At 48.5% G+C, this 26,102-nt stretch overlaps 1 long non-coding RNA gene across 1 annotated transcript in view; it reads right to left on the bottom strand.

Moving 5' to 3' along the window:
- LOC118230280 overlaps nt 1-25,502 on the bottom strand; it is a 143,259-nt gene extending 117,757 nt beyond the window's left edge. Inside the window, exon 1 of the long non-coding RNA XR_004765818.1 lies at nt 25,274-25,502. This is a non-coding gene — a long non-coding RNA (uncharacterized LOC118230280). The remainder of the gene's footprint in view (nt 1-25,273) is intronic.
- Nucleotides 25,503-26,102: the final 600 nt, after the last annotated feature.

The raw sequence follows: 26,102 nt of genomic DNA, 5'->3' as shown, positions 1-26,102 counted from the left end.
GGACCTTCGCTCTTCCTCTCACACCAGGGAGCAAAGGAGCGCTCCCAAAAGGAGACTTAACCCCCCGCGTGCCCGGGACGCTGACCCCCAGCTCAGGAGGGACGGGGGCCATAAGAGGCCTTCAGGAGAGGCGCTCGGAGTGAGATTCGACGACAGAAAGCAAACAGGAGCACAAACAGAAGGAAGCTGAAGCAGTCCCCTGACTGCAGTGGCACCTTTCTCCTCTACCTTTGCGCCGTCCCATTAAAATAAAACGCTTGGCCAGAGGTAGTCTGGCTACGCGTCACATATCGCCGTTTCCTAGGTCTCCGTGGCGACGGGCACCGGGATTGGACGTGATGTTCGGCGTGACCGTGAGTCAGCGGGGGGAGCGTCAGCACAACCCTACAGCCCTCCCAGTGAGTGGGATTTAAAAAAGGGGTGGGGGGGTGACACTGCGGCTTTCTCATTACCTCACACTGTGAGCCAAATTGTCCCCTCATGGGGAGCTGGGGGGGGGGGTTTGTCCCCCCCCCCCCCACCCTACCCAGCTCTGGACAGAGGGGCTCACCCCCCCCCCCCCCCCTAATCTGAGGGCAATCCTCACCTTTGTGCCTCACCATAAGAGACTCCCCAACAATGGAGCAGAAAGCCTTGTAGCTTATGGCCTCTCTGAATGACCAGGCTTGGAGGAAAATTTTAAACAGAAACAGGGGTGCAATTCCAGGCACCACTCAGGGGGGCTGTAGCTACTTTGGTGGTTCCCCTTATTAGCACATGCTCGCCACCTAGTGGCGAGGTGAAGTAGATTTCATTGCTTTGGGGGAGCTACTCACTCTGGTGGTGGAGGGCATTATTTAATGTGACTGTTTCCTGGGTTGCTTTGTCACTGGTTAAGAAAAAAAAAAAACACATTGCACAGATTATCCATTTAAACCCCATGTTAATGCACAAATCTCAAAATATAACCATGCATGCATGTTTACACATACACATGCACACACACACACACACACACGAGCGCACATACACACAGACCCCCACACACATGCACACACACACACACACAAGCACACATACACACAGATCCCCAGACACACCCACACACACGCACACACACGCGCACACATGCACACACACAGATCACCACACACACACCCAAACCCCCCACACACATGCACACACACACGGACAGACCCCCAGACACACCCACACACACCCACACACACGCACGCACACACAGACAGACCCCCAGACACACCCACACACACGCACGCACACACAGACAGACCCCCCAGACACACCCACACACACGCACACACACAGACAGACTCCCAGACACACCCACACACGCACACACACACACGCACGCACACACACGCACACACAGAGAAAAGCCTCCAGTGTGCAGCGTGATTACACAGTGGGAACTGCTGCAAGCTGTCAGCGGCGGGCCGACTGTGGCCCCTTTGTCCGACGGAGCCCCATGTCGGGCCCCTGGAGGGAAATGCTTCCACCGAGATTTCCTGCTGATAAGCCCAGGTGAGTGATGGAGATGACACAGCATTAGCCCAGATTACAGGAAGCGCATATCACCGTGACTTATCAAAGGCCCGGCCGCGGTCCGGGCCGTTTCCCAGCCCCCCCCCCCCCCGCCCCCCCCTCGGTAAGCCCCGCGACTCATTCTTTATCCGCTCTGCATCTCCGAAACGAGTGCCCCCCCCCGCCCCCCGCCCCCCGACCCACCACCCGCGGGGGCCCCCGTGATAATGCGGTGTAAAACCCGTCTGCATTCCGCAGGTTATTCACACCTGTCTCTCTCCCCCCCGACCCCCCCAAAACTCCCCACCCCACCCCGCGTGCGCATGCTAACGGGGGCGCTGACGAGCCCGCTGGAGACATCCCCCGAACCGGCCCCGCCCCGTCGCCCCGCCCCGTCATCCCCGCCCCCATTCCATGACCACGTTCCGGCTCTTGCGCTTCTTTTAAATTTTGCGCCCCTACCACCCGCACCAGGGACTGCACGATCAGATCAGCTGCCTCTTCCCATAAAGAAAAAAATCCCAAACAAAAAAAACATACGTCCATTCAATTGGTTATACACGTTGTCGTACGTCGCTCTGGATAAGAGCGTCTGCCAAATGCCTGTAATGTAATGTAACATAAAAGATAAAATGCACACATTGTGCCCACTGGCGCCACAAAAGATTCTGTAGTACGAATGAAAGCATTTGGGGCAAAATTAAGGCAACAGGATTTTGGCCAGCATGAGCCACGCCCCACATAGTTCATCAGCGCAACAAGCCGACGCAACAGACAGCTGCGATGATCGGTTTTCTACAGGGAAAGCAAAGCAAAAGCACATGCATATTTATTATGAATATATTATTAATATAAGATATCCAATTCAATATAATTCTGTATTATAACATTATATGTAATGTGATTCAGTGGTATTAGCATTCCTGTGTCCTTTAACATAACCTATGCATGCGAACGCTACTCAACTGACAGACATACACATAATAAGCTTCTAAGATTTGACTCTTAAACTTTTTTAAATGTTGCATACAGGATAAGTTTCTTAGCATCAATGAAAGCTACTAGCATCAATGAAATACGGTGCTGCTTTTTTCCCCTAAGTGTGTTTAGAATATTATAATTCTGCATCTCATGCTCACATGTGTTACCTTGGTAACGGTGGTTTCTTCGTATCAACGTGTTTTTCTTATTTTTTTTTGGTCTGCCAGGTCCTTTTTCTTTCCTGGACTTTCAAAAACTAATTATGAATCCCCACGACCCCATGTTTCCTAAATGCACAATTCCACCTACCGACAGATTTTTATTAAAAAAGTCTACAAACAACCCGACTGCCTGCGTTATGATTTAAACGACTCAGGTGTGCATTAAACGCTCCGTCTGTTAAGACATTCACCCAGAGAGGAGAGAAACCCCCCCCCACCCCTACACCCCCCCCCACCCCCCCGTGGGGTCAGACGGGTTTGTTTTGGGGGAAAGGCGAGCGCAGTCGAATTCGGGGACGCCCCGTTCCCTCTCCGCGGCGGGAACAGAACAGGGTCGGCGTACGCCAGGAAGCGGAAGGATTCCGCTGACACGTTTCCTGTCCACGGTACGGCGGCGGCGAAGGCCTTCATGTCCCGCAGCTGCGCACGGCGTGGAAGCGAGGGCCGGAGCTGGGGGGGGGTATTAGCACCCGTGAACCGCGCCAACTCTCGGGGGCCCCCGCCCCAAAATGCCACACGGACAGGGGCCCGGCTCGTAGCCAGGGGCCGGGCGGGGGGGAGGGGGGGGGGGTGTTGACCTTAGAGGACTTATTAAAAAACTTTACGGGGCCCCGCCGTGTGTGGAAGCTCTGCTGGTCCCCGCTCGCTCCGCACACAGCCCTCACGCTGGGCCCTCGGGCCCTCGGCCCGTTTGATGTGCCCCCGGCTTCCTAATTGGAAGGAAGCGAAGTGCTAGCCTGTCAGGTCATTAGCCCCCCCCCCCCCCCCCCCCCCGCGACCCTGCCCCGCCGTCCAGCCCGAGACGGCGAGCGCTAAGGGTCCCGAGCGCGTTCTCACAGAGGGCCCGCCCCCCCCCCCCAACCGAAACGGCGGTCTGGTTGCGGTTAGGACGCCGATAAAAACCGTGGCACAATTTAAATCAAATTCTAACTCCGGTGCGGGGGTGGGGGTGGGGGTGGAGGGGGGGCAAGAATATACAGTTTGATTGCTGTCCAGATGTTGCAACGCGCGAGATATCCAGACCCGTGTTAATGTGGGAAAAGCCTGGGATGGCTGGGTTGTGAAAGACATGTACTTACACGCTGTATGTAATCAAATGGTGCGTTAGGTCGCCATGTTCATCCAATCAAAAAAGCTAATAAATTTATACATATTCCAAATCTGAACACATTTCCTCAACTGTGTGCACATGGTGGTCAATCTACTTCATTCATTTGCACTTTGTTCTCAAGGGTTGTTCATAACAGTATAAATAAACATTTACTGAATGTATTATCCTTGCTAATGACGCAAAGCCTGTTTTCTTTACCGTTGCGAGTACATACTGAATACTAAAGTGAATCTGCTTTTGAAGTAACATGATAAACAAGTAACACCTTAAGTTGTCACGGAAAAGGTTGTGAAATATGATTAATTTTCGCTCTCTAAACGACAGTGTAATTACACAGGTACTGAGGCATAATAAACACAGAGTGCTGTGATGATAAAGGAGATGCACGCAATTTATCATATTTCTTGCGGTAGGGAATCTGTCACACGAAGCTTTGATAATTATAGAGTCTGAGCCAGTGTAGCATGCTCTGAATCAACAAAAAAAAAAAACAACCAAAATGATATTTGCAACACTTTACATTGACTCAGTGTGAATTACTGAGATAAACATAACATAACATAATGAGGAACAGGCCATGCAGCCCAGCAATGTTCGCCATTTTCCTGACTAAGTTAGTGCGCTGATTACCTACAGACTAGATAGTATCTAACACTGTATCAAGCCTAGTCTTGATCCCCAGAGTTTCTGCCTCTGCTACGTGACCTGGCAGGCTATCCCACACATTGACTACTTTCATTGACTATTAACATTAATTGCTGTTGCGATTGCTGCTTTCGCTTCTTTCACTGCTGCGAGAAATCATATAATAATGGCACCGTGAGGTAAGAATCACGAACGATGCCACTGTTGATGCCACTGCAGACTGGTCACATCTGCTTGACATTTAGCCAGCTGTTGGTAGCCTTCACTGTCGCAGACTGGGTACCCTTGGGTCGCATGCCAGCTCTCAACAGAAGCGCCAGCGCGTTAGCTGGCGCGCTAACCGTGCATGCGCTTTCCAAACAAAAAAAAAGGTATGAAAAAATGCCTATAAAAGGTACAAAAAGATTGTCACTGCGGTAGTACCCTATAGGTACATAAAACTGTACCCCTTACCCACACTACATAATTCATTTGAACCTTTTTTTTTTTTTGCTCATAAATGGTACTTATTAATACCCAAATAGAATATTATTGTACTTACGGGGTACATTCTGGGAAATCTGTTCCCCAAAGAACAAAAAAGTACCTTTATTTCTGAGAGTGTGTAACATTTGTTCTCTAGTACACTAGCTCTCTGGTGTTCTTTCGTTTAAAAAATCGGCAAAGGCCACATAGGCAGTACAGTCATTGAGTTTGTGTATGGACTACACTGTGTGTTATTAGCTGACGATGACTGAGCCCATAGTCGTGGGGCGCAACTGGCTTTGTCTGAGTTTACATACAGCAGGTTGGCTTTAAGTGCAAAAGTTCCTTCTAACAATGCAGTGGGTGCCTGCGGGCAATAATCTGATATGGGCAAGAAAAGACACAACACTACACCCACTTAGCAAGCGCTCTTATCCTGACCCGCGTAGAAGAGTGGAGAACATTAGTGTTTGCACAAAGGTGCAACATTGCCGAAAAGGCACAGAAAGGCCATTTTATGATCAACAAGTAAAAGGTTAGCCGAACAAACCAACAATTAGCATTGTAAACAAAGGTAAACACCACGACAAAGCTAAAACTATCTTTACACAGCTATACCTCTGACATGACTGCCACGAAAAGGAAATTCAAAAAGAAAGAAAGAGGATAGCGACAGAAGGTCAGGGGACACACCTTTTTTCCAGCCACCTCTAGCTCTCCTGGAACTCGATACAGGTGTGTGTGTGTGCGTGTGTTTGTGTGCGGGTGTGTGTGTATTTGTATGTGTGCATTTCACTGAAAACAACAAAAGCCTGAGTGTTTTCTCTGTTGGGACGTTCAGAAGGGTTATAGACGGTGGCTGACAGCTGAGATTTACGTAAACAGATCAGAGCAGCCAATCAGAGCCTTGAACAGATTTTTAAAAATATTTTTAAAAATATTATTGCAGAAAGCCAAGAACGTTGACATGGGTGACATTAAGTGTGTTACAGTTATAACACATTAATAGCTGGTTGTGATAAGAAAGATGAGCAAAAATGTGCACTGTCATAAAATATGAAAAGCAGAATATAATAAAGAAAATGTCATAATATAGGGCTGGTTAGAATTTACGTCCTATTCTTCCAGTTAGGTGCATTTGAGTATCTTTTGGACATTTCTGTTGAAATAACATATAAACATAAACGTTCGCTGATATCCACAATCAAACATCGCAATGATAACCTGAACCGATTCTCAGCAGATATTTAAATCTTTTTCACTTCCAGTTATTTATGTGAACAGTGTACAGATATGATAGTATGTTTTAGATTTAACAGGGATCCACAAATAAACACACTTTTTTAAGGGGGGGGGGGGGGCGTGAGGAGTGTAGAGGGGGGCTGGTGGGGTGTGGGTCAAGAAAACAAATCAGCCAATTCATCAAAGAACAGAGAGCGACAGTGAGTGATGGGTTGTCCTAGCTGGCCGATGGCAGGAGATTACCAGGTCAGCAATATTATTGTTTTGTCTGCAGTTCTGGTGGTCTGGTCTTGTGCCAGACAGGAGATGCTAATTAAGCGGATGGACTGAGTCAGAGGGTCCGGTTCATTCCGAACAAGCCATCCGCTTAATATATGACACGCAGTGGGTTTTTTTTTTTTGGTAGCAGTTAATCGTTTTAATGAAGAGTCGGACTCTACACTGAAATCAGTCAACCGGGGCTTTGCTTGTGTTCCATGTGAAGGGTCACTGGAGCTGTCCAGATCAGTGATCCTTCATAAACTGAAGAAACGGGTGAAGTCTGATATTTTGCATCTACATAACGTTCCCAGTAAACAGGCCCAAGGCAACCATTTATTCCTTGACATGGATGGAATTCTAAATTTTGTCCTGTAGTGTCTTCCAATTATTGTCCGTTCCATTTAACTATTTATTAATCGACTGCATGGATGAGATTCAATATTTTGTCCTGTAGAGTCCATTCCAATCATTGTGAGTTCCGTTCAACCATCAGTTAATTGACTACAAGGATGGAATTTTTCTGTTGTAGCGTAGTCGTGATCTGGGTCATGGGAGTCTACAAGACTTAAATATTCCGCTGCATTGGTTGTATTATGGATTATCATGAATCTATCCTCTGGGTCAGGTATGGGTATGCCCTTTGAGAACAGGATTAGTTTTTATCAAGTTAGCACTATTATTCAGGTAAGACGTGAAACCCATTGTATTTGAGTGAGTTTTACAGATTGATCTGCTGATCGTCATGGCAATTAGGCGTGCATATATTATGATGATTTTTAAATTAAAAAAAGATAAATGTAATGTCCTCATTTTTGAGTTCATAGTATAAAAAATATACAAAGCCCTACTCTGCATGCATAAACATGCAGAATATGAAATATGTGAATTACGTCATGCGGTTAGGCTGCTTTAATTAAACTCTAGAGAAAACCTGTGCACTATCCTGTAAAGTGACTAATTTCAATAGCTTTTCAACAGTTCTTTCTGAAAGTGCATTTGCATAGAGTATGTCATTGTCATTACATCACTTGTAGACATCGGGAGCACATTAACCCTGATTACTAAGTAACTGCCCTCGATACAAGATATTATTAAACATCACATGAAAATATGACTCTACCGATATATTCAGGAGAAAAAAATGTTGAGGGGGCAATGTTTCTTTTCAGTTAATTTATTGGGTAAATGTACTCATGCTTTGCCAGAATGCACCGACTCATCTGCTACATAAAAAAAATAAAATAAAATAAGGCTTGCATCCTGTATCACCGGTCTATCTCACTGCAACAAGAGCACCTAGGCAAGGCGCTGTATCGCCCGTGAGACAAAAGCGCGAAACAATGCCGGGGCATAATTGTATTCAGAACAGTAGCGCGCGTAACCCAAGAGACAATTTATTTTCGCGCCGTTGTGAGAAGATTGGAGCGGAGCGCCCGAGGGCAGCGGGTACGCCAAAGCCGGCCTGTCACTCAGCGCGAGACAGATTTCGCGATCTTCTTTATTCTATTGTGGAAGCAGGAGACGCCGGACTGCAACCTCGGGAGAGTCACCACAAGCGAAATGCCGCAGTCAAAACACCAAAATGCACACCCACCCACCCACCTCCGTCCCGAAATTTTTGTTTTAAAATAAATAACGGGAACAAGAATGCGCAAATAGCACCCGGCTCTGGAAAACGCGGCTACGCTTAAACCCCGGTTACGCAGTCTCGTCTGCCTCTCTTTTGTATGCGATATTGCGGACATGAAGCAACATGAGGTCCCGAATCATTTTCCAAAGGTTCATTTCGGCTTGATTGGCTCCCGCGGTGATCAAAGTAGCTGGGGCTTAGTTTGCCCTGGAGGACCTGTCAGGGAAGCCAGGCGGGGTGGAGAGGAGACTCTTACCAGGTTTAACACACACCTTGAACTGTGTTTACCTGGATCAGCGCGGCAGCCCATAATGGGTCTACGAAATTTCCCGGGAGGAAACAAAGACGCGCGCTTATAATACATCAAAGGCAGTGTGTTTCGCTGCTATGATATTTCACTTAAATGTCATAAAATCATCAAAAGACACCCTCGCCCTCCTTTTGTGTCGGAGAAACTGGGGGGAAAGTCCATAAATCCTGGATATCAGTGCTTAGTCTGGGGCAGTTCAAAGGTACCATTAGGGAAATGAAAACATAATACATTACGAGAGAATTTAAAATGTAATGCATTCCTAGTGAATTTACTTTCTTTATTTTAACTGAAATAACTTAAAGGGCATTCAAATCTACACATATATAATTAATCAACCGATATATAATGAATTAATTATGTTTCACCTAGCCTTCCAATATCATTGTGGTCCTTTCCAATTGGCTTTTTACAAAATATAATATATTAGGTCACATAATATAACTATAATAAACAACAGAGAAAAATGTTCAGTGTTAAATCAACTCTACAAGAGTATTAAGTCCTCTCTGGACTCATATAACTAATTACTGATCATTTTGATGTTTCCTGTATCGTCACCACTTTATGAAGAACTGTCGCACAATATTTTATTGAAGATAATCTGGAAATTTGACATGTAAGCAATTCAATTCAAGTTCTGTTTTCAGCTATAATGGCAGTTGGAAAATGGGATCTAAATTCAGCAGACACAGAACAGATACTGTTGGCAAGTTAAGATAAGGGTGATCATTAGAAAAGAGGAAAATAAGTACAAAGCTGAAACAACACATCCACACCGGACACCTCCTACTCCCACACAGATACAAAATGATAACAACAACACAGGCCGATCAGTTGAGTCTAAACACAATTAACTGATAAAAATTAAAAATGCTCTTAACAAATCTCAAGGATTTAACGGCATGAGAACTGGTTTTAGACGAGCAGCTTTAAGCAGGTCTCCTGAATTCTGCCGTGGAGAGGGAGGTTAAGGAGTTTGAGACCGGAACATTCCGGAGATAAAATGTTAAATGGAGCTACTCCCTCGCTCCCGTGGAACCGGCTTGGCTCAGTCATGGGTGACCAGGTGTGCCGACATTAGTTGGGGCGGATGAAACGGGTTTGATGACTCGTTACATGGTTCGGCTGAGGAGAGATTCGTGCGTTAACGCGCGTGACACCATGTCACGGTGGCCATTTTGAACGCCACGGTCCGGCCGCAGCGCGGACGACGTTCGAAGCGGGAGTGCTACAACTGCGTTCTGCCGAGGGTCAGAGAGAGACTGCTTTTATTTTGAGGACTGCTATCGTTACCCGCCATACGCACTGTCCCAGGACACAGGGCTGACGTGATATACCTACAGTACAGGCTATGCCACTGAATCTCGCTCCAATCACTATGCAGTGAGTCACAGGTTCAACACAGATTTTGAAAGCTTTTTTTTTTTTTTTTTAAATGTGTATAATGACATTGAACGTACATTGTCAAAGATTCCATTTAATTACCTTTTATTTTCTGGCATACTTGAGCACCTTAATCCTTTAAGGTATGAGATCACAAATATGTGAGCAATGTGTTCTAAACTGAACATTCTAATGCTGATGTAACAATCACTACTGGTAATTGAAAGCAATAGAGTTCTAGAATACTGACTTAGAATGTTGAAAAAAATAGGTGAATGGCGTGCGTGTGATGCAATGGACTGGCGACCTGTCCAAGGGGTATTCCTGCCACTCGCCCAAAGTATGCTGGTGTAACAAACAAGTTAGAGAGTCCGAGATGGGATTTGAACACGTTCAAAGACTTCATAGGCAAACGCGGGTAGAGTCGCCAGAGCTACTAGCTGAGCTACACCCGCTACACTGGGATAGGCTCCAGCACGCCCCCACGACCCTGACCAGGATAAGCGGGTTAGATAATGGATGGATGGATGTTTCGATGCACATCCTCAAAATAGAAAGTTTGCTTTGGGAACATTAAACTTTTCTCATATCACACTTCTCTCTGGTCAGCCGCTCACAATGAGTGATGCACATGTGTCCAGTTAAGTTTGGATCCTGTACAAATACCTGCGTTGATGTACGGGTAATATGAAAAAAACTCTCTCTGTCCCCGTTTAGAGCCCGCAGTGCTAATTTCCTTTATCGAGATGATCGAACCTAGGCCCACACGTCGGCTCGCGTGACCTCTTCAAACAAGGAGACAACAGGCAACAGGAAGGAAGAGGAAGAGAGCGTGCGCTCAGCTTCCCCCCCCAGCCCCCCCCCCCCCCCCCCCCCCACTTCCTGCATCTGGCCACCAAAGGAACCTAGGAGCGAAAATGCACAGCGCGTCCGTTTTCCGCCAAAACAACGTATAGACGTTTTCTCATCTCCTCCGTTTGCGGCGATGTCACCCACGTGGAATTTCCTCCGAAGCACTAAAGATGTGCCGTCGTCAACAGAAACGGAGTCGCCCTCGGTGTCGGGTCGACAGATTCGGACGCCGTCTGCGTTTCGACGCTCGCCGTTCAGCGAGGGTACGGACGCTAATGCTCTCCGACGAACCAACAAACAACCCCCCAGGTCGCGTTACACAGACGGGAGATGAAAGTGCTTCTCTTCCTGTTTTAAATGCTTCCCTTAGTCTTATGCAACATTTCCTGTCATTTTGCCCCATATTTTCTTTTTTTTTTTACAATACAGCTGAATTACAAACCATGATGACAAATTATATAACAGTTACACAAATTAGAGGACAGTTCCTTCCATCTGTGCCATGGTTTATTCTCAGCAGTCTGGTACTGTATAAATATATGATGAAATATGTTCAAATTAAACACTCTGAAAAACACAAGAAACCATTTTTTCAGATGTCAGGCCCCGATGTATTTAGATTTCTATTCCTTTTATTACAGAAATGGCTTGACTGCATAACTTTTCTTCCACATGTGAAACGGCACATGGAATAATAATAATGTTTGATCATAAAACACTGTTCGAGCAACGGAGAACACTTCTTTCCAACCACCAATCATATTTTTCATTAAAAAAAAGAAAAGAAAAAAACAGCATATTTGTATTCCAAAAGCATAACAAACCGCAAATTATCACACCGATTTTACTTTTCCCCCAAAAATGACAACGCCGCGCATGGCGCACGGCGGACGTGCCGTGACATCATTAACCGGGTATTTTTGCACAAATCCAAACGGACGGGCCGTCAGGCGAGCAGAGGACTGCTGCGGATGTGTGACAGAGCGAGGCCGTCGTGCGCAGGAAGAGGCCGCTTTATGAATGGCGACAGGTGTGAAAACCTTTGAAACGGAGCGCGGCAGCTGGCAGAAACACATGGCACCGTGAAGAGATCGTTTGAAAGTGATTAGACTGCGGTCCAGCGAAGCTTACGGTCTTACAGTGTGGGCCGTTCGGGGTGCGTGCGTGTGTGTGTGCGTGTGTGTGTGTGCGTGTGTGAGTGAGTGTAGGCACGTGCTTGCCCATGTGTGTATGTGTGTGTGTGTGTGTGTGTGTGTGTGTGTGTATGTGCTTGCATGTGCGCGTGTGTGCATGTGTGTGTGTGCGTTTCCGCACGTGCGTGTGTGTTTGTGTGGTGTGTGTGTGCGTTTCCGCACGTGTGTGTGCTTGTCTGGCGTGTGTGTATGTGTAGTGCGCGTGTGAGAGTGTGTAGCGTGTGTAGTGTGAGTGTGTGTGTGTGTGAGTGTGTGTAGTGTATGTAGTGTGTGTGTGTTTGTGGTGTGTGTGTGTGTAGTGTGTGTGTGTGTGTGTGTGTGTAGTGTGAGTGTGTGTGTGTGTTTGTGTGGTGTGTGTGTGTGTGTATGTGTAGTGCGTGTGTGAGAGTGTGTAGCGTGTGTAGTGTGAGTGTGTGTGTGTGTTTGTGTGGTGTGTGTGTGTGTGTGTGTGTGTGTGTGTGTGTGTGTTTGTGTGGTGTGTGTGTGTGTGCGTGTGTGAGAGTGTGTAGCGTGTGTAGTGTGAGTGTGTGTGTGTGTGTGTGTGTGTGGTGTGTGTGTATAGTGTGTGTGTGTGTGGTGTGTGGTTTGTGTGTGCGTTTCCGCACGCGTGTGTGTGTTTGTGTGGTGTGGAGGCACAGAGTTCACTCACACACGCGGGCCCCAGGAGGCGCTGGGTACACTACGAGGGGGATCCAACTGGGCAGCGACACAGTGCGGCTTTTCAGGAGCAGCCCGCCCGCCCCCCCCCCCCCCCCCCCCCTCCCTCCGGAACATTCCACACCACAACTGGGCCGGGCAACTGCTGTCAGCATGACCAAAGCGTAGAAGGTGAGGGGGGGGGGGGATCGGGGGATCGGGGGGGGTGGGGGGGTAACGCGAAACCCAAGCGGCTCTCGTAAGTAAACTGGCATTCCACACATAGTTAGCGCGCTCAACGCTGGCAGGGGTACGAGGCTTCTGGGACGCGGGCATTAGGCCGGGGAGGAAACTCAAAGCCCCAATTCTTTGCCGGGACGCGCGCGGTCGCCACACGGAAGGCCGGGCGTTCGCCTCTGCCCAACCTACCCCCCCAACCCCATCGAAACTTTCAGGATTTTTTTTCTTCTTTCATGGGTCCCTCCATGACCCTGACCTGAGTGTTTATGTCTTTACTTTGAGTGCAGGAAGGGCTTAGAGTCTTTTAAAAGGGCAAACTGGCAGTGTCCTGTGAGAACTGGACATACATAAGTATTGGAAAACCCCTCTCTCGAACAATCTACAATTGAGCCAAAACAAAATGACGATGGTGCAAGTAAAAAACAAAAAGATGTTTAAGATGAGCGAGCCTGACTCTGACTAGTCCCGCTCTGCGCAGAGCATGGCAGATGTTTACTCCTGTCCGACGTTAGGAGGGGCCGCTGGACGAGTTCGGGGGGCCTTATCGTTTCCGCTCAGATAGCGGGATCAGTTGCCCGGCTAATGCACGCGCTCTGTTTGATCCCGATAAGCGGCGTATACGTGCGCGAGCAAACATTTGCCCTCTGGAGCCAACAGGAAGTTATTCATTCACTTTGTGTTTGTCTTCGGGTCAGCGAGGGGGACCCACTTCCTGTGCTGTACCTGCCTGGCATTTTATAATGCGGGTTGGTGAGCTGTAGCGCCCAGTGAAGGACCCTCAGCCTGGGACGGGGTAATCCAAGTTTTAACGGCTAACTGTCCTGAGCCGGTGTCTATTTGAATAAGCAGCGGCTTTTCCACTTGACTGCCTCTAATGGGCACAAATGATAAACTACAACAAAGAGACTGGACAACATGAAATTATTCAGATCCATAAGACGGCGGTCCTGCCCTGTGTGTACGGTCAGACGGTGGCAAATCTGTAAACACAGCATCCAAGTCACACTGGAGTCCGAGTCCCTAACTCTGACTCGGCCTCTTAAGGGTAAGTACAATAAAGCCACACAGTGCTTGACCTCAGAAGACACGCATTTATTCTACTTGAACAAGACAGCTGCGTTTTGACTTTTAGGCTGTGGTATGTAATGCTGTGTTAGTTTCCCCAGATAAATGCCTTTGCAAAAAGAGTAATGAACTAAATTAATAAACGCATATATTTGTCACGCTCTCCTCTGTGACCTAGTTACCAAGGCCTCGTCCTGCTTTTGAAGTGACCCTCAGTTCCATTAACAGGGAATTAGCGACTACCTTAAGGACGTGGCAATCTGATTTAATTATCCTGGCGACCGATGCAATAATGCAGTTATGGTTCAGAGGGAACGGAGCCCAGGACCCGTGTCGATGCTCCAAACCCCACAGCCGGTCCATTCCATTCGGGCACACCAAGTCCCCTCGGTCGAAAACACTTTGCCGCCTAATATATTTCATTAATCGAAAAGGAGCATAGAGAGCGGGCTGACCTCTGTCCCCCCAGTGACCCCCCGCACCACCCCACACCGCCCCCCCCCCCCCCCCACCCCCTCCCGCCAAGGTCCTGCTGGCTGGAGCAGGTCTCCTCGGTGCGTGAGAAATACAGACACCCCCCCCCCCCCCCCCCAACCCCCATGTGCACACAGCCCCCCATAGCAGGGAAGGGAACCCGATTGTGATGTCATAATGGGAGGAACAGAGGGAGCCCTGTGAGGCAGCACTAGATACACTTGTAACATCTGATACCGTTGATCGCCGCTCGTCCATTTGCTCTCCCCCCCCCCCCCCTCCATTTTACTGACAGCCCCACGGCCTCGAGGTCCCGGTTGTGACAGGTATCTCACAGGGAGGGAGCGAGGGAGAGAGAGAGAGAGAGAGAGGGAGAGAGAAAGAGAGAGTGAAATATAGCAGTATGCTTATGTTGTCGTTTATGCTGTATGTACATATAACACAGATATATTGGTTTACAGGTTGTGGAGTTCATTTTTTTGTTATTGCTGTCGTTCTTTGTAACTCTTGCTTTGGCATCAGTGCAAGCCATGCCAGGAAAGCACCTTGAGATTGAAATTGAGAGACAGTAAAAGAGAGACAGAGAGAGAGAAAGAAAGATTGCAGTTTTCAGTTTCTCTTTCCTTTTTTTTTTAAACAATTTACTCAAAGTTCTCAAACACAGGCGCTCATATTCCGGCTGAACGCGCTGCTCACGCTCGATGCGCATGCATGCAGCGACGCATCACCCAAAAACACGCCCGGGTGCGTGCGTCACCGCGCAGCTCCTCCGCTCTTCATCCCGCCTCTCCGGCGAAGGCGACAGGTGTCAATTAGTCTCGTGAGGAGCAGGACGGGCCGCTGTGGCGGTCAGAAGGGCCACGAGCAGCGAGCAGCGGCGCAGCTGTTCCCGCGCGAGAACAGCTGTAGCTTTCGCCGCCACCGCCGCCACTGCGTACGCATTTATATTTCATTAGCGCTTTTCCCCCTCCTGCATTACGTTTCAAATCAAAAACAAAGCGGGGGGGGGGCTCTCCAACGGACAGGGAGTGCGTGTTCTTTACTTCACTCTAGTGTGTTTCTTTTGCACCTCTGCACCTTGAACTAATGCACTTGTTGTACGTCGCTCTGGATAAGAGCATCTGCTAAATGCTTGTAATATAATGTAATGTAATGTAATGTAATGTAACGTATTGTAATGTAATGTAATGTAATGTAATGTGTTCCCCGCGCGATTAATAACGCGTTCGGGTCTCACTCGCTCGCTCACACCCCCGGGTCCGAGAGGTCCCCTCCGAGCGGGTCGCCGTATTTAACTCAAAGGTAAAGGGGCCTGGATACGCAAACGAAACGACTGTGTTTTGTTTGGCATGTGACCCACTAAAAAAAAAAAAAAAAAGATTTAAAGAAGCAAGCCAGCCCTTCCAACCCCTGCCCATTTCCCACACCGAAAAGTCGTCCACTTAATGATTAACACATAACTGCGGGGCAGTAAAACCCCTAAAGCACAAAGGGGCGTCGGGGGGGGGGGCGAGGAGACGGAGGTGATAAACAGCCACAGGGAAGATAAAACCCCCGGGGCCCCCAGATAAAGGGTTTAATCTATATTTAGGCTTTTTCTGTAAACTCATACATCAACTTCTGCTCCCAGAGTGCCGTTCTCTCAGGGGCGGCGAGTCCGTCCCGCTGGGTCTCGCGGGCGGGAAAAACCGAACGGAACCGTAGCCGCCACCGCCGCCACCACGCGGGAGGACATGAACCGTCTCCACGGCGACCGGCGGCGGCAAAGTCTGGGCCACAATTCACCGTCAATAAAAGTCCTGTAACTGTGACCTTGATTTTCAACTACCGTTTTTAAAAACAAAGAGTAACGGAAGAAAGGGTGTGCCTCTCGTCCACTGCCGGTGTGAACGAGTGACGGATATTTAGCAGAGGAGGGACGGAGTTTGTCTCGTTTGTCATCCCGTAATCGTTTCTGGGAGCCGAAACATCTCGCCTGGGCGGGCCGGACGAAGGAAAACACCGAAAAGCCCCCCCCCCCCCCCGGAGGGGTTGAGGGTTTATCGCTGGGAACACCACAGAAGAAGAAGAGAGATAAAGCCCCCGGCGTAGGCTAACCGCGCTGTGATAAGCAGCGTCGCGGCGGCGGCGGCCCCCTTGTAAACAAGAGGCCGTCGACTATCGGAAACTTCGTTCAAACAAGAGCGGCTCCTCCTCGCTGCTTTTTAAGGAGCACTTACGGGGGTCATCGAGAGCAATGGAAATAAGGCCAATCGCATTCAATAGACACATGCAAGCACCGCCCCCCCCCCCCCTTTATCTTTACAACGCCGTCTTTGAACCCATTTCATTTGGCCCTAGTGGGCTTTTAATGTGGCAATTTCTGAAAAGGTCCCTTTTTTTTTTTTTTTTTTTTTTTTACAGATTCCTCATCTCGTGATACAGGGAGAGATGGCCGTGTCATTCTAATAAAAGGCTTAGCCCCTAGATAACCAGATACTCAATGGAATTCACGGGAGAGGCGTTTTTTCTCGAACCGATTTCCTCAGACGTTTAAGGGGGAGTTTTACTAGCCTGGCGATCGAGCCACGTTAATTGCTGGGACTACAACAATGGCCGTCGTAACATTCTAATAAAAGGCTTAGCCCCAGATAACTGCTTCACTGGAATTCACAGGGGAGAAGTATTTCTTGACTGATCTCCTCAGATATTTAAGTGGAGTTTTTACTAGCAGATGATCAGGCTATGCTCATTTCTGGGACTACAACAATGGCTGCCTAGTGAGAAGAGAGCAGATTTTGAGGTAATGCGCAACCTAATGTTCTTCTCCCCTCAAATACCACTTTTTAAGTTGCCATTGCATTATAAAAAATTTGACAAACAGAAAATATGATTCAGCTGGAGTGGCACTCAGCAGTCTACATACCTCAACAGGTAACAGAGTTCAAATATAAGGACCCCTCATTCAGGTATCAAATGAGAGTGCCTGCTTGTAAAATACCACACATACAGTATGCATGCCACCCTAAAATATGATTTCTTCATTTTCCCAAAGGCTAATTGAAACATGTATTGTCAAATCGTAACTGCTTGAGGATCATCATCAGGATAATGATCGTGATCGTGAGAATCCTATTCAAAGAAAGACAGAATCACCCACAGGCAGGCAGACAGACAGCCTGGAGAATGAGGGGTGGGCCCATACCGTAACCTGCACCTCACCCACCACTGGTAATTACAATTAAACTGTCAAAATCAAGTGTTATTCACAGATACGCACTTTTCCATGTGCTATTTAGCAGTGTGTGACTTGTGCGTCTTTGTGCATGTGTGTGCAGGTGTGTGTGTGTGTGTGTGTGCTTGCATGTGTGTGTGTATGTGTGGGGGCGTCTATGTGTGTGTCTGTGTGACGTCTATGTGTATGTGTGTGGTGTGTGTATCTGTTCGTGTGTTCCTGTATGTGAGTGAGCGTGTGTGTGTGCAAATTGTGTGTGGCTTGTGTGTGTGTGTGTGCGCGCGTGTGTGTTTATGTATGTCCGTGTGAGATAAAGAGTGAGAAATTGCCACAGATCTCTCACGGTCAGGCATTCCCCAGGAAGTGCTTCCCCCCCCCCCAAACCCCCCCAACCCCCCCCCCCCCCCCCCCCCCGCTGACCGGCGGAAGTCACGACGCCACCCGGCGCTCGGCGTGGAGGCGCTGCCCTGTGGTCGGAACATTGTTCGGCCCGCGAGAAACGGTTTGTCAGGTAACCCGCATGGGGGGTGTGGGGGGGGGGGGGGGGGTGATTAATCGCCCGTCGATGCCGGCGATTTACGGCCGGAGAGGAGCCGGGGGGGGGTGGTGGGGCCACCTCACCCTGGCCCACCCTGATAACGCCGCCACCGCCGCAAGAATTACGGCCCTCCGAGGGGCGAGCCTCCCCAGATACGCGGCTCACGCATCACACAGGCCCGCCGGCCGGCAGGGAGACGCTCTCGCAGAATTAATAAAACACAACGAGCGGCGAAACTCGCCCGTCCCATAACCGAGCACCACGGTAAACACCGCCAGCCGAAAGAATTACTGTTTGATTCACGTCTCTGATCGAACCTCAAACTCATCCGGTCCTGCGTAGCAAGCATAAACCTGGGGTTAACATTTCTTTTTTTTTATTTATTTATGTATTTTGGTTCTTACACAACATTAAGAGCTCATCAGGAGACGAATACATGAAAGAGAAAAAGCATTAGGTAAGGAAACATTACTGGAAAAAAAAAAACATTTCCTTTGATTTGCATTTGTTTTTCTGAAAAGTTGAGGACAAAGTGCATTGTGGGTAGCTTGAAGGGAGGCTTTTGTTCTGGGACATGACTGTAGGCATGATGCAGCCTGGGGGTGTTTTTCTCTCTCCATTAATTACCCCAGGTCTGATTAGTCGGGACTCAGAAGGGATCGTGTTCGTGGGCCAGAAGGTTTTAACGCCGCTTGATTAATGATGAAAAGAAAAAAAAAACAAGAGCAATGTTTGTTTTCGAAAGCGCTCATCCTCTCACCTCAGCTCACCCAGCGCGCGGCGGCGGCGCCGCTATCAGATCAGCTGTGCTAACTCGCTGCTCCTCATGGCGTTTCGGGCGGTATCGCGCCCAGACGATCGCTAGGGAAGCAAGCTATCGGCCAGCGTGCGACACCGGAGCCTCGTCTGGTGAAATTACACGCCTCCTGTCTTTCGCTCTCTGTTTTTTTTTTCTTTTTGATGCGCTGTCCCCAGAGAATCCGACGGCACCAGTTATCTGCTCGTTGTGGAAACTTGCGACTGTTTTTGTAAATACTGGTTAACTGCCATCTTTATGGAAAGCAAAGTTGCAACCGTGCACATTCGGTAGATCCACATTTGCCATTAAAAGGGTTGCACCTTTTCTTCGAAAGTTTGTTTTAGTGAACCTCCTGTGGACAAGTGTTGAGAATTAGTATGTATGGTAAAACACTAAAGCAATGCATCTGGTTTGTCCAATGTGATTGTGTGTCAAATAAACTTAACTGCTGAACCTGCCAAACTGTGTTTGTGGGAAAAAAAAGTTTCTTTCATTTTATTGTTAGCTCACATTGAGCCATAGACTGTGCAGGGGCATCAACCCTCCCATATCGTGACGTGTTCTATATATCATGACACTGCCCTCTACTGCAGACGCCTCCACACTGGCGCATTGTTGATTACAGGGACAATGAAAATAAATTGAGCGCTTAAAATTTGGAGGGTTGGGGGTGGGGTGGGGGGTGCTCACAAAATTTAATTGCGTAACGAGACCACAGACCAGGGTGCACCACCCCTGCGGCACCCCCGTCGTTTTAACGGGCCGCAGTGACCCCCTAATGAACCAATGAGTCGGCAGGGTCTGGCGAGCGAAGGCTTTCGGACAGGCCCTGACCCCCTGACCCTGGAGGGGGGGGGGGGGTCGGGGGTCGTAACAGACGCAGCTGGGCTGTCTGGCGGGCGGCCATTATGGCTCAATCCCGGAGCGGACTGCATTTCCCTTTCAAAGGGCCCGAGCCGGCCTTTCGCCACCAACGCCCTCCCTTCGATCGCCCAACTGTGCGCTGACGCCCGCGCTGGGGAACCTCTGTACGGGGCGCGGCTGCGGAGAGCTGGGTGGCAGGGGAAGCGGTCGGTTGGCGCGCCACTTCACCGTAAATCTTTCTGATGGTTTTATTTCCTCTCTCTCTCTCTCTCTCTCTCTCTCCCTACCTCCCTCTCTCCCTCCCTCTCCCTCCCTCCCTCTCTCTCTCTCTCTCCCTCTCCCTCCCTCTCTCTCTCTCCCTCTCTCTCCCTCTCTCTCCCTCTCTCTCTCACCATGAGATGAACACGTGTGACTGAGGCTTGGCAGTTGGCTGAAAATATGAACATAATAACGGAGCTTCTTTCTGTTGGGACTGCGTGAGGGAGAGCCTGGAGAGCAGGCTTCCTTTACAACCACACACACACACACACAACCACACTCACGCACACACACACGTAGAACCACACACACACACGCTCATAGACACACACACTCATACACGCGCGCACACACACACACATGCACACGTACACACACACACTCATACAAACACAAACACACACATGCACAACCACACACACACACACAAACCCGCACGCACACACACACACAAACCCACACGCACACACACACACAGCTGCCCATCCCCTCTGGTTGTGTTACTCTGATGAAATGTCATCTGGTCTGAGGTGATAACATTTTGAAATGAGTACGTTTCCCCTCTTACCACCCCCCCCCCCACCCCCCACCCCCCTCCCCCCAAAGAAAAGGTGTGAGCAAGAAAACGGGGTAAAGCGTGTCCATGACAACAGCGGTTCGGTGTCACAATTTAAGAAGCATGAACGGATGCAAATGGAAATGAGCTGGAGAAAATCATAACCTGGCTCCAGGTTTCATTTCTGCCTTGAAACCTAGTTGTTAATACACATGGAAGGCAACTGTACTTCATTCAGATTTTTTTTTTTTTAATAATATTTTGCACTTAATGGCATTTAAAAAGAATTGTTAACATCCTTATAACGTACTTAACTTGAACTGTTCATTTAATTAACTTGGTGGTGGTGGTATGCATTCAGAACATTATCTGGCAACTAAAACATCCATTCTATTGACTTCAGAAGGAGCACATTACATACGGAAAAAACACCAAATCGCCTTTTCTTAAGAACAAAGACACAGGAAGACATACTGACTGACAGACAGACAGACAGACAGACAGACACGGATAGACGGATACTTCTCCTAACACTTTCATCATCCCACTCTAGATCCTCTGATCACAGAGGCATCGATTTGTACACCAAAGGGCAAATCATACCAGAGGAGCCTCAGGCAAATTCATCTCTTATAAAATTAAATAGATATTAGCAAATCCAGAGCCACAATACACATTTAGTTCTTCCAAGTGAAAACTACCGTACTGTACAACACTTAATCGAGGTTTTGACTTTGGGCGGTTAACACATCATCGTTTATCCAATCACGGACCGAATCGACATCGTCCCTCAGAAAGATCAGCTAGGGTGCGCTTTATTGATTTGCGGGGACATGTGCGTTTGAACCGTGTTTCCAAGTGATTTTACGATTCAGCGCTCCTTCCCGACACAAGACGGAGCCGTGAGTTCAGCGGGTCTAGACTGAATTTATTAATTAAATTCCCCGCCAGCGGAAACGAATTAATTATGTCGGGACATGCGCACCCGGCTTCTTAAAATTCCTTTTGCCGTTTCTTCCTTATGCATTACACAAGATTTATTTGACATCCGTGTATGTTTGATATTTTTTACCCTCGGTATTTCAAAGAGGCAGGGGGGTCCGGTTTCTTAATATGGCCTGATTTCTGAGATCTGTAGAAATCCCGGTCAAATAAAAGAGAAGAACGACCCAAACAGCTCTTTCAAGTATCCGTTATTAATCTTTCATTATACTACTACCACTGTAATCTCCAAATTCTCCCTTAACAAGGAAACATACTCAGACGTTTATGTGCCACACATCAAGATCTCAGAGATCCACCGTGAGATCACCTTGTTTGCCTGGTCTTCAGAGACTTTTACCACTCAAAAAAGACCCTGCGTACACTAATCAGTCACCATAATTGCGTGCACCCTGTCTGAACTTTGGATTAATTGGATTTTATATTATGGGCAGTAAAAAAAAAAACCCTGGAGTGGGTGTGATAATTATCAAGTTGTTGCGCTGTCTCAGTCTGATATACTGTACATCCCCGCCCCCGCCCCACACACACACACACACACACACACACACACACACAGCCCGTATGGACATCATGCTGGACTGAAAAGAAGAACTCTCCGGATAAATCAAAGAAGGTGCACGCTCCACCCTTGAGAAGACTAAGCGTTGTTTCCCGCCACACTGAAAGCTGCGCAGATTCTCTCTGCGGTCGGATTATCCCCCCCCCCCGCTCCAGGCGTCATGGCAGTCGCGCGCCAAAGTGTTGCTGGCGCCGTATTTGTGGGGCACGTAAACGAAAAGAGGTGCCCGCCTCCTCGTCTCGCGTGCCACGGCCACCCCTGCCCCCCCCCCCCCCCCCCAGCAGCGACGCAGCCGTCCCCAAATCTCACCCCAATCAAGCAGTTGGCGCCAAAGATAAGCGGCTACCCTGGCAGACAGATTAGCAGCTCGTAATTAGGGGATTTCTAATTAACCAATTTACAAAGAAATCCTCTCAAGCCTGGCCAGGCTGCTCTCATTCAGGTCAGCTCTCTCTCTCTCTCTCTCTCTCTCTCCCCCCCCCTCCATCTCTCTCCCTCTCTCTCATTCTTTGGCGGGACAGACGAAGCCTTGCCCGACTGAGAGACCTGTCCTCTGGCGGGGAGGGGGGGGGGGGGGGGGGGGGAGGGCTGTAATCCCACCAATGACCTGGTTTTGTGAGGTTACCGCTAATGATGCCTGCTGCGGGATGGGGGGGGGGGGGGGGGGGGGGGGATACCGTGTGTCAGCAGCATCAATGTCATGGCCGCTATTAATAGAGGAGGAACGCAAATAACCGGGTGGGGATCAGCTCGGAAAGACCCGACCGTTTCCCCCGTCCTCATCGTCCCATTCCGGGCAGTCCCCTGAGATTACGCTAAAGATGGTGTCATCCCCCGCCCCCCCCAAAACTGCCCCCCCCCCACATCCCCCCAACCCCCCACTGCTGCTTGACTTTTTAGGGTCCGAAATTCCTCTGGTGGCGGTGGGTGGATTAGTCCTATAAAATCTAGGTTAAAGGCTGCAGACTGTCCCATCTGTTGTTTTGTCCCGTTCCCCTCCCCCTCCCAAAAAAAAAAAACAAATAAAAAAAAGGGGAAAACTGGGGCAGATAAGCAGGCCTTTGAGGAGGAAATGACCTTTTATTGGGGGGGGGGGGGGGGTGGTGGGATGGGGGGAGGCCATGACTGTGAGGTGAAAGAGAGAAAAAGAAGTGGGGTTATTTACTTTGTTGGCGCTGGAAATAAAAGGCAGAGCTTAAGGGAAATGGCGGTTGTGAGTGGGATTACGGTCGCGCTCAGAGAGCACGCGCGGCGATTCGAGACGCGCGGCAGACGTTCAGAATCACAGGGCGCGATTAAGCCGCCGGGATCTACTCCCGCGAACTGGCACCGGATCCTCCTTCACTACCTTCGCCACCCGAAAACGCTCGTTACCCCGCCCGAAAATTCCGAATTCCTTCCAAAACGCCTTTGATCGGTTACAGTGAAACTTCAAAGCGGGAATAAGCGGGTAACGGGTCTTTACCAGCGCCTCGTTCGGTGCGGTAGCGGGCCCGTCCCGCGGATCCGCCCGACCGCCATTTTTCCACGCTGGCTGTCACGGCGCATTTACTGCAATCACACCGCGGGCGGCGTTGCGTGCGCTAGTCCGGTAAAATCCCTGGTTCAGCTAAGAAAAGAGCTTATAAATTCGGCACGGTTACAACAGTCACTATTTTATTATACCCCCGCAGAGGAGGGTGCCACATCTTCCTCAGGAACTTCCTCATGAAATACATTTTAAAATGGAAATCGTCTTTAACTACGTTTACTTCACAATTGTTTCGTAGTCCTTGCTCTCTTCGAACAGTAAAAGCACAACACGCGTTCTCCCTGTTGATTAAGCTCTAATAGACTTCACAAGGCTAGGGGGGAAAAGCGCATAGTACTCTTATCAGAGTTAATTTAACACTGAATATTTTTTTTTTTTTGCTGCACAACATGTGCCAGCTAACAGGGGTCCCAGAACAGACTGTACGTGTAACATGCGCATAATTAAAGGTCAGGATATATATAGGGTTACTTGTATGTTGTCACTACATGCACACACACTCACATGTATAAGCAGCTGTCATTAAGGACAGCTGATAAACCAGAACACTGTGAGGACACCTGAGTCAGCAAGGCCAGAGAGGGCACTCCAACTGTGCAGGGTTCTTCCCAGGGCATGCTGGGTAATCAGCCACTGGTATTCAGGAGAGCAGATAGAACAGCCAGTGAAGAGATTTAATCAGATATGCTGCCACCGGTTTCGTGTCACACCATGTGCGCGTATGCCTCTGTGCATGTGTGTGTGTGTGTGTGTGTGTGTGTGTATGCGTGTCTGTGTGTGCATGCGTGTGTGTGCCTGCATATGCCTGTGTGCGTGCGTGTGTGCGTGAGAGTGTGCGTATGCCTCTGTGTATGTGTGTGGGCATGTATGTGTATGTGTGTGTGTGTGTGTGTGTGTGCGCGTAGCATGTAGTGGTAGGTGGGGGCGGGGGGCAAGGGGGTTTGGAGGTGTGGAATAACGTGCCGCTGGGCTGATTAAAATAATTAGGCGGTAAGTGAATTCAGGAGTATATTGTACTGGGTTCTGGGGCGGTCGGGGTCATTCGTTTCTCAAGCGCGTGGTAATTGCTCGGATGACATCACAATGCTCTCCCTTCCCTTGGTTCAAATGATGCCATTAATTGCAGCCATGTCCGTAACGCACACAGTATTATCAGCCACCCAATCATACATATACACGCTAATGACATGCTACATAATTACACTGCTCTTGATTAATTTGTCAGAGGGATAACAAGGTTTTTTTTTTTTTTTTTTTGTGGGCCACCTCTACTATAGAGTAAGTACACACGCTGAAGCTAAATAAATATCTTTAATTATAAAAAGTATAAATCATCCCATTTTTTCCAACAAGGGAAAAAAATATCCAGGTAAATTTTTTAGCATTTAATTTTCTCTGACCTGTGGTAAGGAAGTCCATGGTTCCCATAGGAATTTTTCTAAAGGGACTCTGTAGTTCCCTGTGGTAGTTTTCCTAATGGGACTCTATGGTTCTAATGACAGTTTTCCTAAAGGGAGTTAAATGGTTCCCAATAGCAGTTTTCCTAAAGGGAGTTTATGATTCTTAACGGCAGTTTTCCTAAAGGGAGTTAAATGGTTCCCAATAGCAGTTTTCCTAAAGGGAGTTTATGGTTCTTAACGGCAGTTTTCCTAAAGGGAGTCTGTGGTTCCCAATACCCGTTTTCCTGGAAGCGAGGCCTCAGCTGTCCCCGCTTACCTCCTCCTCGTTGCACAGTAGGATGAGTGTGTTAAAAGGCAGCCATGCTTCCGCCCCGTGAAGGTCGAGCCGGACGGCTGTCGGAGCCGCTCTGGCGGAGGCCCAGAAGCTCTCACGCATCCCCGCGCCCCAGTTTCTCATGCTCCCACCGCTTCGGGAGCCGATAACCCAGCCGGCCATTTCACATCGCACCTCTCGCTGTCGAGAGCCGCTAAAGAGTCTCCCGCATCTAGAAAAACGGACAGATTAAAACAACAGCATCGGTGTTTGTGCGTATTAAAGCTGCGCCTCCAAAAAGCATACGCGACGCGTGCAATACGGCTCAATTAAACGTAGGAGAGGAAGCCAGAGTGGTTTCTACGGTGGCTGAGACATCCAAAGCCACGCAGCATTACCACAACACGAATACAAATCGGAAAACATATCAACATTTAACAAAAAACAAATACAAGAAAAAGGACGACAAGAAAAGTAATACAATAACAAATTGCACTGCAACTGCCAATCGAATACACATCGACATCACGGAAACATTTTGCATTTTAAAAAAACAACAACAACGGAAGTGTTCAATTAGCCTACGACCAAAATTGGCATTCGAATTCCGATTTAGCCTACATTAGTGTTGCGATAACGTTGTGCTGCTTTGGATGTCTCGGCCAACGTAAGTTTCTCGTTTTATAACACGGTAACAAGTTCAGTGTTTAATCAACTCTGACAGAGGGCTCTGGCATTTGACTCTGAAAGTAGGCTACACTGTGATCCCCACTGAACTCAAATAAACTCTGGTTATTAAAAACTGGTTTCAAGTCGTCTAGGATGACAGCGT

The sequence above is a fragment of the Anguilla anguilla genome, chromosome 6, assembly GCF_013347855.1.
Source record: "Anguilla anguilla isolate fAngAng1 chromosome 6, fAngAng1.pri, whole genome shotgun sequence".
NCBI classification, from domain to species: Eukaryota; Metazoa; Chordata; class Actinopteri; order Anguilliformes; family Anguillidae; genus Anguilla; species Anguilla anguilla.
Note: the sequence above shows the minus strand (reverse complement) of the source record. Positions and strands in the feature narration are given on the sequence as shown.